General features: G+C 52.0%; 1 protein-coding gene across 2 annotated transcripts in view; it reads left to right on the forward strand.

Moving 5' to 3' along the window:
* The window catches only part of PUDP (pseudouridine-5'-phosphatase), a 208348-nt gene that overhangs the window by 151365 nt on the left and 39292 nt on the right, over positions 1-17691 (forward strand). For both annotated transcript variants that reach the window (XR_008425977.2, XR_011650802.1), the window contains exons 6-7: positions 3338-3551; positions 8209-8319. The gene's annotated coding sequence lies outside the window, so the exon portion shown is untranslated. The remainder of the gene's footprint in view (positions 1-3337; positions 3552-8208; positions 8320-17691) is intronic.

The raw sequence follows: 17691 nt of genomic DNA on the forward strand, positions 1-17691 counted from the left end.
AGTTCCTGAAGACGCTCCTGTTTCCCCTGACGAGACTCAGAGGACTTGTGGAAATCCCAGCGCTGGGTGCCCAGCCGGGGAAATGAGGAGCACAGCGTCCTGGGCTGAGAAAAACGCTTTTTATTGTTTGGTTCTGTTTGCTCGTGGAGACACATTCTCTTTTCTATAAATTCCCACTCTCACTTCCCACCTTGGAAACGTTTCAATATATTTAGACGTGAATTGTCTTCATCGTAGGCTCCAGAGGGGCCTCGCTAACACTTTCTGATCAAATGATGCAAGTCCCCCGGGACTTTTCTCATGCGTGGATTCTAACCCGGTGACTTTGCAGAAGGGAGTTTTCTGCGACCGTGACAAATAGCACAGAAGAGTCTTACACAAGAGTACAATTTTCAGAGACCGGGAAGATACGCTTCCCGGATGGGAAGGAGACACTAGGGGCTGCGGTTTGGGTCAGTTCTCCCGACACCATCTGTTTCTGAAGCCCAGCGTCCTTGGTGCATCGAATGCCAGTGCGTCTCCCCGTCCGCTCTCACCTAGGGTTACGCCACGAGACACATGCTGGCTCCAGCCAAACCGGGCCATGTCACACACTCGTAGCATCCTTGTGTTTCTCTGCCACACACGCCACGGCCACCAAATCTGCATTTGCCCCACACAGCTCATACGATGTGTTTGTTTGTTTGTTTGTTTTTTGGGAGGGTTGCCAGTGAATCATTTTTCCCCTGTGTGGACCCTCCACCTCTGGCTGGTTTCTAACCGCCCATCTGTACGGGTCAAGTCCTTCGCCTTTTTTTACCCTACCCCCTGACCCCCTCCCATCTGGCGACCAACAAAATGTTCTCTGTGTCTCTGAGTTCAGCTCCTTTGTTTATTTTGGCTTTTAGATTCAATGGCTTCTCTTTAGAGCATAGAAACCTCTGGCCACCAAGTCTTGCTGTTCCCCTTGTCACCACTTAGGGGGACAGGTTTCGGTCCCGGTCCCTCCCGTGCCCTGAGAACCAGCTAAGAGAGGAGGATTTGCACACCGCACCGCACTGACTGCCTCTTGTGCTTGCTCTCCATGCCTGTGTGTGCCTGCGTGTGTATGCACGCTGCGTGTGCTCACACACACACACATGTGCAATCTCCGCTGCCCCTGGAAGACAGGTGCTGTCATGCCAGGCACACAGCCTCGGAGGGAAGCGAGCGAGAACCGAATCGTAGCTGCACCACGTCACGCCCCGTCTTCCTGCTCCCCGGGCTCGGCTCCCCGGAGTGGGCACTACGCCCTGCCCCTTGAAGGGATGGCTGTGCATACATCTCAATGAAGACCTGTAAAGAAAACCTGTGCCCCAAGCCTGTCCCGCTCCCGCTCCTGCGGAGAATACTTTCCAATGCTCTCAAGGTACAGGGAACTCGGTGATTACATTGACTTTTTAAATTGATTCAGCGTCCCCCCAGTCAATGATGCCTCCTCCATTTTCAAATGGCACAAAATAAAGTCCGTGAGTCCACGATAAGACCTGGGTTTTTGCTTCCTGCCATCTCTCGACGCATTGCTTTAAAATGTTCTAACATGCCTGTCAGCCAAGATGCGTATCATTTCTTCCGCCCACACCTTGCAGGACGCGATTATTCTGGTCACGTACAAGACAACGCCAGTTTCGGCATCTTCCCTAAATAAGCCGACACCAGTGCCCCCAATTTGTCCTCCAGCTGCATCCTTCCTTTAAGTAAAAACTAGTACCATGAGGGCGGAATGTGGTTCCCGTGGGCAGCCCGCCCTGCGCTGGGAGAGCGGCTGGCGTGCTCTCCAGAGGCTGTGCAAATAAATTAATTCACTTTACGACTGCAGAGATGTCTGCGAGGCTTGTTTCTCCCCCGGCTGGGGAGAGGCAGTTAATTTCAGCTCATTGGATTGACTGTTTGATCCCACTAAGTGGCAAAACGTAGCTCCACCTCGCCGCCTCTCCTAACACCTAATCCGTGAACGGTGAGGGCAGGTAATTGAGTCTGCGTGAACGCGGCATCTGTCCAGTGCCGCCAGAGCTCAGGAGCCTGCTTCCTTTTCCCCGAAGGGGCACCTGAACGTGGGATGAATTTCCCACGTGGGCATCCTGGCACTGGGTGCCCCGAGGTGCATTCAGGACCCTCGGGAAGAGAATTACCTCTGTTTCCGTCTCTTCCTTTATTGTTATCATGAGTTCAAGGAAGGGATCTTAAGCTGTTTTTCTGACCAAGTACTTAATAAATAAGCTTTACAGACAAATGTAGCCTGGTTAGTGTTTTCGTAGTAGTCACAGAGACTTTTCATGTGTAACTCGGAGTCTAAACCCTGCGTAGTGTTTGTGTCAATGAGTGTGTTAATTAGCTACTTGTCTGTGATGCTCTGACCCCGGGGTATGATCGGTGCACGGGGACACCTCTCAGTATCAATGACCAGTATCGTCATGACCATCTGTGTTTAAAGTAAAGAATAAATATTTCAATGCAATCAGATCACCTGAAGAATATCCCATGGAGACCCTGGCCGCGTAGCTCAGTGGGTTAGAGCATCGTCCCGACACACCAAGGTTGCAGGTTTGAACCCCAGTCAGGGCACTTATAAGAATCAGTCAATGAATGAAATGCATCAGTAAGTGGAACAACAAATCCTTGTTTCTCCCTATCTCTTTAAACAACAACAACAACAACAACAACTGCCCTGGCTGGTGTGGCTCAGTGGATTGAGCACCAGCCTGTGAACCAAAGGGTCGCTGGTTCGATTCCCAGTCAGGGCACATGCCTGGGTTGCAGGCCAGGTCCCCAGGTGGGGGCGCGCAAGAGACAACCACACACTAATATTTCTCTCCCTCTCTTTCTCCCTCCCTTCCCCTCTCTCTAAAAAAAATAAATACATAAAACGTTTTTTTAATAATTGAAGGGATTTATGCTGAAGATGAAACTGGAAAGGAAAGAACCCACAAATAAACCACATGATTTTATTAAAAGCCAACATAGAAAAGGCTTCCCTTCCTTTACAAATGTGCTTTTTAAAAAATTAGAATAAAACTCAGCCGTCAGTACTTGCAAGGAGATGCAGCAGTACACGCACGTGTGTTTAATACAACACCTGCAGCTGTGGCCGTCCAGCTGTGGCCCCCAGCCTGCTTTTGTAAACAAACTGGGACTGGAACAGAGCCGTACGCACCCCTCGGCGTCCCACCTAGGGCCGCGTCTGCGTTTTCCTGGCACCGCCGAGGGATGCTCATGTGTCTGCCGAGCGGAAAATATTTCCTCTCCAGCCCTTCCCAGAAAAGTTGGCCGAGCCCCAATCAGGAACCCAGACGGACGTTTTTTTTTTTTTTTCTTCCAGATGTTTTGTACCTGATGGAAATAATGTGGAAGCCTCTGAAGTGCTGGGATAAGGAAAGCGGACTGTCTAAAACCAAGCCAAATCATTACGATTGTTACTTAGAACGAATAGGTGTCCTGCTGCAGAAGTTACAGAGCTCCAGACGCCACAACGTAGCGTCCGCTGAACGGAAGCCGTTGGGTGCATCGGAAGACAAGACTCAGCTACATGGCAGGTAAGCTCTTCAGGGTGCTCATTCATCTGGTTCACCTTTGTACCCTTATTCTTCTGTGTCAGGTGTTGGCTTGATGATGGCGTAAGGCCAAAAGCAAGCCAGAAAACCTCGTGTTGGACATTTTCGATGGCAATTGTACGTGTGATCGAAAATTGTCCCAAACACCGGGAAGAAACACACTGGCTTTCCTGCTCCATGCAGAAGGATTCCGGTGAAACAGACTCGGAGGCCGTTGGCACTTCCTGTCCCCCAGGGAAAATCCTCTGAATGGACGCCGCTCAGTTCCCAAAGCTGTCCACGGTCCCGAATCCTGGAAGCCTTGTCCCCGATTTGCGTAGGCTGTCTGCCTTTGTCCCGGACCCAAGTCTGCAGGTTTGCTGCTAGGTAACGTGAGGGATTGGCTGGTGGCGCAGGGGGCATGCCAGGATTCTCCTCACCCCTTTCGGGGTGTGTCTGTCACCTTTGCAGCTGAAAATCCCGCCCCCGCAGCCTCTGCGGGGATTACTCACAGCACCCTCTGCCTTCCACCGTCCCGCCTGGGGGAGGCAGCGGTGTGCTAGTGTTTCTCGCCTCCGGATCCCTTGTATTACAAACCTCCTCGGTGCCGTGGTGCCTGCCAACCTCACTGCTCCTGGCTGCTTCCTCAGTTCCCACCTCACCTCCCGATTCTCATTTGGATGCCTTTGCTGGCACCTCAGCATCCTGCTTTCCCTCCCTGTGAGCGTTGGCCGTCCTTGGGTTTTGCCTGGAAGCTGGCACACCGCAGCCTGGCACGTCCTAACCGTGCAGCAACGACGTGTTGACACGGATTTGGTTGACACGCTGACGTTGCTCCCAGGCTGCAGGAGGCAAGATTTCTCAGCCTCTAATTGACAGCGCTGTGTCGGCGAGGGTAGACTGGTAGACACCCCCCCGGTCTGTGGAATGTCTGTTTTCCTTGCCTGCTATGCAAGGAATCCGCGCTTGGCTGGGAAGCCAGGGCTTCCACCCTCCAACAGTCATGGAAAACTGGCGCAGGGTTCCAAGCTCGGTGCCCCATCTGTAAAGCAAGCATAGCATCGCCTTCTTCTTGTGGGGTCAACAGCGGACGGACACTGTGGCCCCGGACCCTCCGTAGAGTCGCTGAACCTGAACGGGTGCCTTGGCCGATACCGCTGTGTCCGAAGCATCTCCCCCAAGCGCTGCCTGGCTGGTCAGTGGCCCCGGGCACCTGCGGCACCCTGAGCTTTAGTGCCCCAGCCATTGCTCGGAGCAACATGGGGGGTTGGGCGTCTTTAAACGGACTTACGTGAAATGTGCTTACTCCTTTCTTAACACTTTGGAAGAAGACACTGTGAAGCATCACAGAACAGTGCAGAAGGCTGCGTTGGCCCGGTGGGAGGGTTTGCATTTGACAGGCGCCGTCTGCCAGCTCCGGGGCATCTGGCCGTTCGCTCCGGGCTGTTTGTCTCTGCAGCGCATGTGGTGGGTGGGTGTCAGGTGCTGTGCTGGGGCTTAAGGGAGACGGCGCCTGCGAAACACCCAGCTGGGGCCTCGCACCTGCGTTTCACGGGGCACCCTGGCAGGTGCTGGGCTCACCATGGGCCACCGGCAGGCACTGGGGCACCCCTCCAGCTGCAGACTGCCAGGTCTAAAAGGCATACCTTCTGTCCCGCCAGCACATGAACCTGCCCCCGCCTCTCCAGGTGAACGGGGCACTTCCCCGGGGCGGGGGAGGGGGCTGCCCGCGCACAAATCCTGCTACTCTAGTCGGCTTACATCCAATCAGACTTTTAACCTGGTCCATGAACACCGTGTGTGGTCATGTGGGGTCTCCCTCTGCGTATGCGATGGGGCTTTTTTGTTCAAGGACGTGACATCATTCACTAACTACATCAACAGCACCCATGTGCCCCCCCAAAATATTTACAACACCTGTGGTCACTCTTTTCTCTTAGAAATCCAGTTATGAGTCATTGCCAAAGAAAATTGGATAGCCTTAAAAAGCTGTGTTTTCATGAGACGCCACTTTCAGGAACAAAGTTGCATTCCCCGCTGTCTTGTTTTCCTGTGACCCTGTTGAGGGCAGATGGGTGGACCAGCACGGCTTCTGACCCTTCAGAAGTGTCCCAGTTCTCTGCCGTCTGCTTACCTCGTCGGCCTCACATCCCTTTCCTCTCCCGCACGTGCTGCGTGCTTGCAGCGAGGAGCACTTAGAGCGTGCGCAGCAGGCTGCAGCTCCTGCATCCCGTCTGACTTTAACGTGGCCTCGTCCCCGAAACGGCTGTTTCCCTCCCCACCGATGGGGCCCACCCCCCCTGTTGGAGCCCGGATCCAGGGCTGCCCCGTGCCTCCCAGCAGACGTCCCCGTTGCCTGTAGCCAGAACACAGAATACAGAATGCCTCCCTGCGAGCTTCTGCGACGCCTTCCTCGGTGGGTCTTCCCCCGTTGGACCGGGACACTCGCGGACATAAGGTCCCCTTGTTAGGACCGTTGACATGGTTCTGTGTCAAGCTGGAGTGACGGGGGGGACAAGAATGAGGACGGTAGCAGTGTCTTAGAGCAGAGGGTTTGCTTGGTCAGCATACCCCAGGGTTTCCTCGTGGGAGGAGGACTTGGGCCGTGCCTGGGCACCACCCCGAAGGCTAATCTCGTGCGCGGGTGGTTTTGCCTACAGCTGTGCCACACGCATGCCTTGGCCACCACGGACCTGGCATCTCACGTCCACTGCTGTCGCCAAGGAAGGCTGAGACCTGAAACAGAAAAATCCAAGACATTCTGAACGTGTGGACCCTCGCCTGCTCTTGGGCCTCATCCAGCTGAACGGTGTGGCTCGCGGTCCCCAGTTTCCTCCCCGCTTCTCATTTCAGAGGCTGGATGATAAAGCAAAGACCGGTCGGATACAAACGTCATATGGGCAGATCCGAAGCCCAGCTTCTGCCCCTCACCACGGGCAGAAATTCTTCCCTGGTTGATACTCCACTTGTCGCAGCCTTTTAAACGTTTCGCGGGGAACCAAGGCGCTGGACGGGCATTTACAAAGACGCCAGGGCAAGCAGAACACAGCCCCTCCCGTGCCGGCGTTTCCATCCGGAAGCAAACACAGAAGGTCGATTCGGAATAAAAGATGGGCTCCACTGTCCGTCCATCTCCGGGAAGCTCATCCCAATTAGTCCGCCAGTCGTCACCGTTCATCACTCAGCAGGCATGACGGCTTCACTCCCCAGGACGAGCAGACGGTCCGAGGGAGTTCCAGGATGAGCACAGTTGACCTCAGGCTCGTTAGGGTCGCCGCAAATGGCTCACCGTGTGCTATTAACGCCCAGGGAGAGAGCCGGTCTAAATCAGTGCAAACTGCGGATTTCCAAGGTGCTCATTTACAAATGAAATGACTGCAGAATCTGTTCACCGTGCTGAGGCAGTGAGCGAAATGGACTCATTCTCATTATTGAATGAATCACGGTCAAATGCATAGTCTTGCCCCCCTTGCCGGTCCGAGGCTACTTTAGCCCCTCTCTGAGAAACTCCCAGTCCCGTTTGGTAAATATCAGGAACTTCTGCACCTACGTCGGCCCCGCCACTTGGCCGGCAGGTGCTTGAGCTGCGATGGGATCGTACAACTGGGCAGTAGTACAAGTGTTCGTTGGCCCACAGACGTATTTTAAGGAACTCCCGAAAGTCTGTAGCCTTTCTGCTCAAACACAAAACCCTTGTCGCAAAAGATACCAGTCTACCTAGAAGGATTTCCTGAAGACGGGGTTAGGGAGGCTTTAGGTTAGTTTGGGAGGAAGTCTCCTTTTGCAGTGTGTGTCTGTGTGTGTGTGTGTGTGTATCAGGGTGTGACACGGGATGAAAGGGAACTGAGGATCCTCTGTTGTAGTTTTCAAACTAGATATTCACACTGTAAACTTTAGGGACACTTACAGCTTTCTGATCAGGGACTTGGAAATGCTGATTTTCAACACCGTGTGGCCAGTAGTGTCCCTTTTCCTAGGTACACACAGGATTCAGCTCCTAATGAGGTGTTTTAAAACAAATTGTCAAAAAACAATATAATAATACCATGTGTTCGATGAAAGTTGTAGTATCAAGGCAGGTGAGTTGTCGCTCCTTCATTAAATTGAGCCAATCTTTTCTGGGTTAAAAGTCTCCAAAACGTGGGCTCAAAGAGAGCTCAGGGTGGGAACAGCTTGTAGACAGGTTGGGTCCAGTTCCCTCATCGTAAAGATGAAGAATGTGAAGTGATAGAATTTGTCACCTGCTGAAAGTCACCCATGTCCATGCTGGCAGACGGGGGGGGGGGGGTCTGGCGGTTCCAAATTCAAGTCCAGCTGTGGGACCAGAGGTCAAAGTCTACCCCTCGCCTCTGACCCTAACCCTGCCTTAGGATTTTTCAAAGTTTTCAGTTTATAATTAAGAACACCATTTGACTTGTGAGTAGCAGCTCTCGACTTCAAAGTGTTTAAACAGAAGCCACCAGCTGATGGGCTGTGGTCTCCCTTCACGTGTCAAGAGGCACTTGATTCCTTTCCTTTATCATCCAATCAGACCAACAGGGGAGGGTGACCTGAAGCCACCCCGTACCCGAGAGAGGCCTCTTTGCTGTGAAGAAGTTCAGAGAAGGCACGTTGGGGATTCTGGTAGCACAGACCCAAATGGACCTGCTTTCTTCCACAGGGAGCGCCGAGGCGTGTGACCGGCTACTTGTGAACCAGCGTCTCCGTGACAACCACGTTGCATTGTGTTGCGGTCACCGTGGATGCCCGGCTTTGACAAACAGGGCCACAGGTGAGTTCCCGTGTCTGTTTTCACCTGCACTGCTGGACGTGAGTTCTCCTGTGAGTTCGTCGTCCTGTGAAAAGTCGCAGGTAATCCTCACGGGGCTGAAATAACCACACCCGAGTCCCTCTTTTCTGTACGCAAACACGACAGGACGGCAAACGCTTCTGCTTGTCCCAGCTGACGCTCGCTCACGTCGGCCGCAGCGTGAATTCCAACGGTGAGATCTGCGGTATGGGGTCGTCACGGCTGACGATGCTCGGGTCTCAGTCCACACGCGGGAGAAGCGAGGGCCGGGAAGCTTACACGCCTTATCCTTTCCACCCAGCTGGGAGCCCGGGGGTCTCGCTCAGCCCTAGGCACCTGTAACGTCGATGCAGCCCACCTAGCGCCTTCTGGACGAGCTGTGTGTTTTCCTGCATAGTGAGCACTCACAGAAGCGTGTGGACCCCGTCCCTCGGGGCAGAGTGTCCCCTCCTCTGATTGTAGACGCGTTGTTGGAAGGTGTCTTTGGGGAGCAGGAGCTGAGCTGTTGACCTTCTCAGGGTACGTGGGAGCCATCAGTTACTGTCAAACCCAGCGAGGCGAGGAACACGGTCTAGATTCTCGACCCCTTGGAAGGGTGTTCTTCTCTGGCCCCGTACAAAGCCTGCTTTTGAAGAGTCTCGAGAACTCATCTCTTCTTTCATTGAGATGCTTTTTATTCAAGAATTTGCTTGTCCTCGCGGGTCTCCTAGTCCGGAGAGGAACGCGGTCCCCGGTGTGTTCTCAGGGAACTGGGTTATTTCTGATTGGAAAGCACAGCCCGGGACGCCAAGAACAACAGGGGGAAAGAAGGCCTTTAGCAATGAACTCTCACAAACCCGATAGGTTTTTTAAAATGCTGGTAGTGATCAGAAAGAGAATGTTGGCATGGGCGTGCCATTGAGATACAAAGTCTTCGCGTGCACGAGCGTGCTGCCCCTGATGGCTTGTTTTGTTTGGGGTTTTTTGTTTGTTTGTTTGCTTGCTTTTTAGTACTTAAATCCCAGTGCTTCACACATTGACACTGTGCAGTGAGTTTTATCTCTCCAGGACTTAACAAAACGCCCAGCCCAAGGACGGTGCTAAATAAATTCAGGGTGAGGAGAGGGGGACTGGACGCAGCATGAAAGCGTGAATGGACTGATACACAGACGTCTGAGAATAAAAATAATAATGGGAGTGTGTGTGTGTGTGTGTGTGTGTGTGTGCGGGAGGGAGAGACAGACCTGAAGATGACGGTAAGATCTTCTCACTAGAGACGGAAAACAATAAACTGTCCTAAGTCTTGATGTCACAAGACAGACGAGAAGAGTAAAAGACAGAAGGCGAAGAAGACGTTGCTGATGCTGTAGATTCTAACAACATAATTTCTACGTCCAATATTCGCCACGGCATCGTCCTTAACACGTCCCGCCGTTGATTCGAATGCCGAGCACGGGAGGCAGCTGATCGCTCCCATCTTTATAACACTTAAGACAATGTATATTTTCCCTCTGTGCTGCTTTGCTTCGAATCACTTCCACGACCAAGAAACAATTCGCTTTTGTACGTGTTTTCCACGTACAAAATCCCCCATAGCAACTCAAACAATACCTGCGTTAGACGGTGAAACAGGAGAGACGTATTGAGCGATTCGCGAATTTGCACGATCCACAGCTTCAGCCGTGTTAGCCAATCTCAAGGCTGTCGTCCAGAAAACGGAATGCTGACTTCCCCACGTTTTCCCAGATAGGTGAGAATTTTGTGCAGAAGTCAGTTTTCTGTCCTGGTATCGGCAGCCTCCGCGGTGGGCCCGCTGGTTTCAACGTAGAAATTATGAAGACAGAGCGGATTTCAGCTGCCTTGCATCAACGTGTCGGTAAAAAAGCATTACAAAAGTAAAAGAACACCTCTCTCATGCCTCCACTTAACCCCGCAGGGAATGAGCCTGTAGTTTGGAAAATGGTCTAAAAATCCAGGTTATGCTGGGGAGGCGCAGTGCGGCAGCTAAGGAGGCAGGTGATTCAGGCGTTCATGTCTGCTGCATCACCCACAATGACTTCAGACGTCCTGTCTTGGTTCTTAGGAACGTGGAAAGAAGTTGACATCCTTTACCTCGCTTTCATAGTCCTTGAGAGTAGAAGAGCACCCTTTCCATCAAAAGTGTCCTACATTCTGCAGACAGGGCTCTGCTCTCTCTCCAGCTTATCCCGCCTCCCCCCGGCACCTACACCATCCTAGCCAGCCCGTGTATTTTATGTCATTTTATTTTACGTTTATTTTCTTTTCACCTGGGACTTCTGAAGGGCGGGCTGTTAGTTCACCCGGGAGGCTTGGGTGGAGAATCAGCCAGGTGGGTTTTCAGAGTGAGATGTTTCCATTCAGTCATTTCAAGCTTGGCCGGCGCTGAGCGATTTTCTGTCACGTAACTATGAGCGAGAGGGGGGAAGACATGTGACCTCATTACGGGTAGGGGGAAGCTAAACAGGCTCTCCATCCCAGAGTTCCCCCAGCCGGATTCATCGCCGATCCAATCATTGCTGTGATAGTGTCACATGATTCCGAGGCCTCTCTCTCCCTCGGGTAATTCCAACTGACTCAGGACTTCACGATCACTTGCGTTTGAATCGCAAGGGACTGGCTGAAGGGGTGCGGGGTGTCCAGAGATGCGTGGTCGTGAGTGAACAAGCAAGGTTTTGGCGTGTCGAACTGTGGTTGGTAGATTCTAATTTCAAGCGACACATAAGATCGGTGTGGAGGGGCCCATTTTTCAATGAATGTGGTTTTAGGACCAAGTACGCAAACTGGATGAGACACAGCCGTGGGAGCCCATTCGTGTTCTTAGCTGCCCTCGTTGGCGTTGGCACGGAACTCGGTTGCAGGCTCGATACCTGGTCGGGGGGCCTGAGGGAGGCAACTGTTGTCTCTAGCTCTCTCTTGCCCTCTCCATCTGTCTCTCTCTGCCTGTGTCTGTCTCCAACCAATAAGCGCACCCTTGGGTGAGGATGAAAACCCACTGGAAGATGCAGCGATACATGACGTACATTCTCCCACGGCAGACACGCTCTGGGGGCTGTGTGCTTCCGAATCGGACTGATGTGGAGACCGGGGAGGTCTTCCGCAAGAAGGGACAGGGTTTCCCCGTAACCCCAGACCTCGTGCACAGGGCTCACCAGAAAGGCAGGGCCGGCCTCAGAGCTCACAGCCCCCGCTCCCTCCCTCACAGCGTTGGGGCCACTCACCTCCGTGCTCGTTCCATCAATTGTTTTCACGCCCAACTTGCTTTTCAGGCCAGTTGCCCCTGTGCGAGCCCGGTGGCGTCTACGTCTGAGGGTCCCGGCTCAGGGTGACACCGAGGTGTTCCAGAACACACGCACATTTGTCGGACGTCTGAGAAGGTGGCGCACCAGCCAGGCTGCTGGGCGAGGAGGCTTTCGCTGGCAGGAGATACTCTGCAGCTGCAGAGCCTCTCGCTCAAACGCCCTTGTGATAAGATTTCTCTTCTTTCAACTTTGACCGTGGACCACGACCCGTGTTCCTGGGGGCTGGCGCCCGACGGCGGCTGCTGTCCCACCTACGCATACGACAGGAAGGCCACGCTAGACACATGCATCTCGACGCGACCATGTTTCACCGCTTTGGAGGCTCTGCCCAGAGTTGTTATCCGCCTTCAGCATCACCTTTTAATATTCAATTCGCGAAAATGCGGCTCCTTGGAATGGTAGGGTACAGACGGCGTGTCTTACTTCTGTGGACAGATAATCTTAGAACACGTGAGACCGAATTCAACTGGGCGTGTTTGCCAGAAGCCCTCATGTGCTCCAAATAGAAATAGGCCAATGATCGGCCCTAAATAAAGAAGCAAAACGACAGCATCGTCCTTGACAGTGATGTGTATACTAGCCATTGAAAAATGAATCTGTCTTTAGATTCCCCCGGGGAATACAAGGACTTTAGCTACTTTCAATCCAAATAAAAGAACGAGGAGAGTAATTACAAACAGACAGGAGGAGTAATCAATCTTTCCAAACTGTTAAGCGATGGAGATTCGGGATCTTTAATTAATGGGCTGATATCATACGATGCTAATTTTATTCCATTGGCTCTTCCAGGGAGGCAATGATGAGAAGGAGGTGCCCCCAGGGCCACAGTTACTTTCCCTGCTTTTATTTTTCCTACTTTACTTCTAAGACGATGACGCCACATTTTTCACTAGGGAAGAGTTTTCATTGTTTGTCTTTTGATTCATTTATTTTTGTCGGTGGTGGTACAAAAGTGGATTGTAACCTTTTTATTTACCCAATTTCATACCTGCACTGAGGGGGTGAGGATGTTGCTAGGTGTTAACAACTATTTATTTCCAGAAAAATCATATAGTTCGTTACCTTTACACAAAGGAAATATCAAATTAATAATAAGAGCAAATCTGGGAATCACAGGCAAATCCTACTACGAGAACTTCTATGATCTGTCGGTGACCTTTTTTGAAAAAAAAGAATGACCATCTTTTCCAAAACAATCTTCTTTCTTCTATGTGCTCTGTTCATGTTTTAGTCAATGCAAGTGTATTAACGACTTACACTGTTTTCCTCTTATAAAGTGTCTTGAATCGATTCAACAGATAATTTCTACGTGGAAGCTCTTGAAAGGCAGTTGATCTCGGTAGAAAACGGCTTGCCCTGATTTACGCGCTCCCATTCCCCATCCATTTTCAAAGGGGCTTCGCGCACTGCAGCTTTCCCGGGGCGTGGTGGCTGGTTCAGTTTGCCTCAGCATGGACGCATTCGGGGAGGCACCCCCTTCCCCAGACTTGCATGTGTCCTGCTTCACACCGTCCAGTCCCCTTTGTGCCCGGCAAGCTCCAGAGGGGAGCTGTGGCGTGCATGTAGTTTACAAGCCAGGGGTGGGTCTTCTTGACGCGCTGTGTGCGGCCGCATCCCCGGGGTGTCTTTATCTGCGGACCTGAGTGATAACAAGCACCGGGGTCGTCATTACAGCTGGTTCGGGTGTCTGTCCATCAGGACAAAGAACAGATGAGAGCACAGTTAATGCACTATTTGCTTCGACTAGTACAAGCCACGGGCGTCTTAGGTCGGCTTGCTTTGGAGCGGCAGACTCCTGCATTTCTGTGTGGTTTTCAACAGGATTATGCTTCCCGGGTCCAGCCCACAGATGGAACACCTAGATACACAATTCTGACAGGGGGTGTAGTCTCTCTTGTACTCACTAACAGTTAACGAGTATGCTACTAATACACAAGCAAACTTGACTTTACACCTCGTGAAAAAAAATGGAGTCCTTGGTAATATAACGGATGAAGCTTAGCTACAAAAGCCCATTGTTAATTATTACTCATGGCAGCATGGCTAACTGGGGACTCAGCTAGCGTGAGTGGTTAGCAATCTCTCTTCTTCACCGTGGCACATGGTCTCTCTGACACGTGGTGTGGAAGTGGAGTTATTTCTTCTTGCACGTAAGACACACAAGAAAGTGGTAGAAGCCGAGGTGACAGATGGCCGAGGAGGGACGTGTGAGGGGAAGTGACTGTGGGTGGACGAGGGGGTAGAAGCTGGAGTAAGCTGTCATCTTGTACAAACGGTGGCAAGGGACAGATCTGTGCGTTCCTGATGGATTGCTACTACAGTTGTTGGTATTTTTGTAGCAACTCAAGGAGCCCATCCCGGGGTGAGGCTGGTCATAAGCAAATGGAGCATCATGCACAGGGCCGGCGGGCAGGGTGGTCGAAGTAAAGCGTCCCTGTGGAGCATTATTGCATCTTCGTGGACTTCGCCTTTGGAGCTGGGTTTGCTGCCAATGTTAATGGGTCCGATGGTCTGCCCTCCGCTGAGGGCGTGTTGCATGGCATAGCCTCCTGGCAGATGCCTAGAACAGCAAGTGAGCAACCGTGTGCAGGGGAAGCCTCACTCTCCAATGAGAACAGCTGTTGAACTCGTGGTCCTGCCTGGAGTCTCTTTGTGGAAGCCCCGTCACGCTATTTATAACAAGAGCAAAGAAAAAATTCCGCACCTTTTTCCGCTGCCCCTCAACTAGGAGCAAGTCTGTGGCATGTGAGGTTGCCCATCGAGGGCACAGAGCTGAGCAGAAACTGAGGACATGCCCCCTAAAGGTGAGAAACAATGTATTTTAATGCCTGGCTGCGATAACATGTATAAACCACAAACCAGTTATCAGATGTGCCCGAAGACACAGTAACTGTCAGAATGGCCGTAAGACCCAGGAAACGCGGTCCTGGTTTTATTATACCAACATGGTCCTGTCGGAGTTGGGAACTCTGTGTTCTGCTTCAGAAAAACAAAGTAACGAGGCAAACCTCACGTTATTGAAGAGGATGAGTGTTAGGCAAGAGAGGGTCAACTCTATAGAAATAAGGACCATACTGGATCCCTGACTGTGTCTATGGAATTCAGCGATGCATGTTAGAAATGGAAGAAGTAGCTCATCGCAGAGTTTAGGGAAAGGGGGATTATTTGGGGGGGGAGGGTGGGAAGGCACATGCAGGTGTTTGGGCAAGCATTTCTCAGGGCGACAGCTGCCTCCAGCTGTTTGCTCACAGGAAGAAACTCAGACTGGGGGTGAGCGAAGAGAGTTTTCACAACCGGAGAAAGGAATCTGCCCCCCAAGACAAAGACGCAATCGTTTACGAGGTCCTTTTGCCTCCTCTCCTTGACCTTCCCGTCAATAGCTAAATGGGCTGCTTACTTGTGAATCCTGCAGAATGGAGATTTGTAAGGCCAACGCCACACTGTAGAAGCACGCATAAACAAGTAGCATGCATATAAAAAAAACATTGGCTGCATCTCACTGATGAGCCCCGGTGGCCCTGTGTGCCCGGCACAATGAGACGCAGCTGCAAACACAGGTGGCATGGCACGGTCCCCGTCACTTAGTAGGGCAGGAAAAAAGGAGACATAACTGTGTATTTGGCACTGCGGTACTATTCTCCGTGCGTTGGTTTCCCCCATAAAACGAGGGGATGGAAGAAGACCGGTCATAAGATGCTTCCAGCCTCTGAAATTGTGCCGTTCTCAGAGCTCAGCGGACAGAACCAAGAAAGCTGGCTCCCTTAGAGGTGGTTTCTGTACAGGGCGCGGGGCTCCGCTTGGACCTCAGACCGAGCACCATCCAGACGCCCAGAATGGAGGTGCGGAGGACGGGCCGTAGGTGAGCATATGAGCACAGGCTCAGAGAGTTGTTTGTTTGGGAGGACATAAGGCCGTCCCGGTTCAACAGAGAGTGTTTCCGGAGGAGTGAAAAGCTGCGAATGCGAACACAAGTGTGTCATCGGCGTTCTGTGACCTGAAATGACATGTCAACAGGTTCATTCTTGACATGGAGGCAAAGAGAGAGCAATGAAAGGTTCCGCTCGCCCGTGTAGAGTGTGGAAGGGAGGGTAATCTGGAGATGTCATTAAATCTCGAACATTTAAATTGCTTATTAACGTTAATGCCGTCATACTACTTAGGAGTAATTAGAGACACACTGTTGTCTCTTGAACAGTGTGGGTTGGGATTGCATGGGCTCACTTATCTGCAAATTTTTAAGTACTAGAAATATGTTTTCTATTTCTTATGGTTTTCTTCATTACCGTTTGTTTAACCTACAGTAACTTCTAGCTTACGTTCTTGTAAGGAAAGAGTATATAATAGATAGGACACAGAATATGTACTAACTTGATAGTTTCCTATGAGTGAGGCTTCCTGTCGACTGTCCAGTATTAGTAGTTAAGATTTTGGGGAGTCAAAGTTAATTGTCGATTTTGGACCACGCCGGGGCATCAGGTCCCCGACTCTGCGTTCTTCAAGGATCAGCTGTATGTGGAAAACGGCCAGCGTGGGGGGCCTCACACCGACGGAGACGGGAAGTTTAGAAGTGCACATGCGAGGTGTGAGAGGAGAGAGTGGGAGCAGTGACCGGGGCTGCATTGCTGAATGAAGAAGTCTGTGAGCTCAGTGTGTACAGAGTGAGGAAGACATCACACAAACAGCCACCAAGAAAACAAGCAGAGCCCTGGCTGGTGTGGCTCAGTGGGTTGAATGCCAGCCTGTGATCCAAAGGGTCACCAGTTCAATTCCTGGTCAGGGCACATGCCTGGGTTGCAGGCCAGGTCCCCAGTAGGGGGCGTGCAAGAGGCAACCACACATGGATGTTTCTCTTCCTTCTCCCTCTCTTGCCCTTTCTGTAAAAATAAATACATAAAATCTTTTTTTTTAAAGAAGAAAACAAACAGAATATCTGTGTTCCCTGTAAGACAGTAGGAAGACAGAGAGAGTTGGTCTGAATGGAGAAAAACACAAAAATAACAATAACAAAAAACCCGACCACCATGGACTAATGTTATAAGGAGGAATACATGTGCAAACGAGGTAAAAAGTGACAAGGCCAAGTTCAGGGGGACCAGCCAGCTCTACTTTCCAGGTGGAGCAGAGAGGACTTGGGTGGACAAAGCCACCTCCCTAACCTTGCCCACGGAGGCCTGTTTCAGCTGCCGGGACCAACCTGGCACATCTGTGACCGGCAAACAAAGGGGGCGTTTCCATCACTGCTGCTCAGCACGGCTCCCGACATTGTCAACAGAGAAGGAACCCGGGACTCAGTAGCCTCCTGTGATGGGCTGAAGTGTTGGCCAGAGGCTGAGAGCCGTCCCCCTCTCCGTGGGCCCTGGGGCACCTCTCAAGACTGCCCTGTGTGGTGTCAGCAGGTACGTTTCTGTGGGGCCGTCCCGCACCCCGCGCGCAGCGGTGTCCCACCCACAGCCCGTGGGCCGAACGCAGCCCGGGATGGCTGTGAATGCGGCCCCACACAAATCCGTACATTCCTGTGAAACATCACGGCATTTGTTTTGTGATTACGTGTCGCGGCGCATGTAATGGGTGGCCCAAGACAGCTCTTCTCCTCCCAGGGAGGCCCAGGGACGCCGCGAGGTTGGCTGCACACCGCTGAGTAGGCTGCTGAACACCACCCTCGGTTTCTCCCTGCTCTGGAAGCCGGGAGCGCCCTTCCCGCTGTGGAGGACGAACGCTGTTTCCAGAAGCGCCAGAACCTCCCTGCGCACTGGTGACGGCCAGTTCCCCCTTAGCGGCCGCACACAGCAAGGGACCTAACAACTGTCCGCCGGAGTGAGCGACTGAATGCCGTGTTCTCCTGACCGTGGGGACACCGAACGTCCAGTGCCGGTCTCCAAAACGCTGCTGTCTCCGTCGTTATCTGGGGAAGCACAGTTGCTGAAGACACAGTGTGTATCAGTGGTCACTCGTTTCTGTTAGAAACGATATTTCGAATGAGTCTGTTATCTCCCTGAAATGATGGCTCTCCACCATCCTTTAAGATTCTCAGGGAAGATTCCTCCCAAAGGCGGGT

This window comes from Desmodus rotundus, chromosome X (genome assembly GCF_022682495.2).
Source record: "Desmodus rotundus isolate HL8 chromosome X, HLdesRot8A.1, whole genome shotgun sequence".
NCBI classification, from domain to species: domain Eukaryota; kingdom Metazoa; phylum Chordata; class Mammalia; order Chiroptera; family Phyllostomidae; genus Desmodus; species Desmodus rotundus.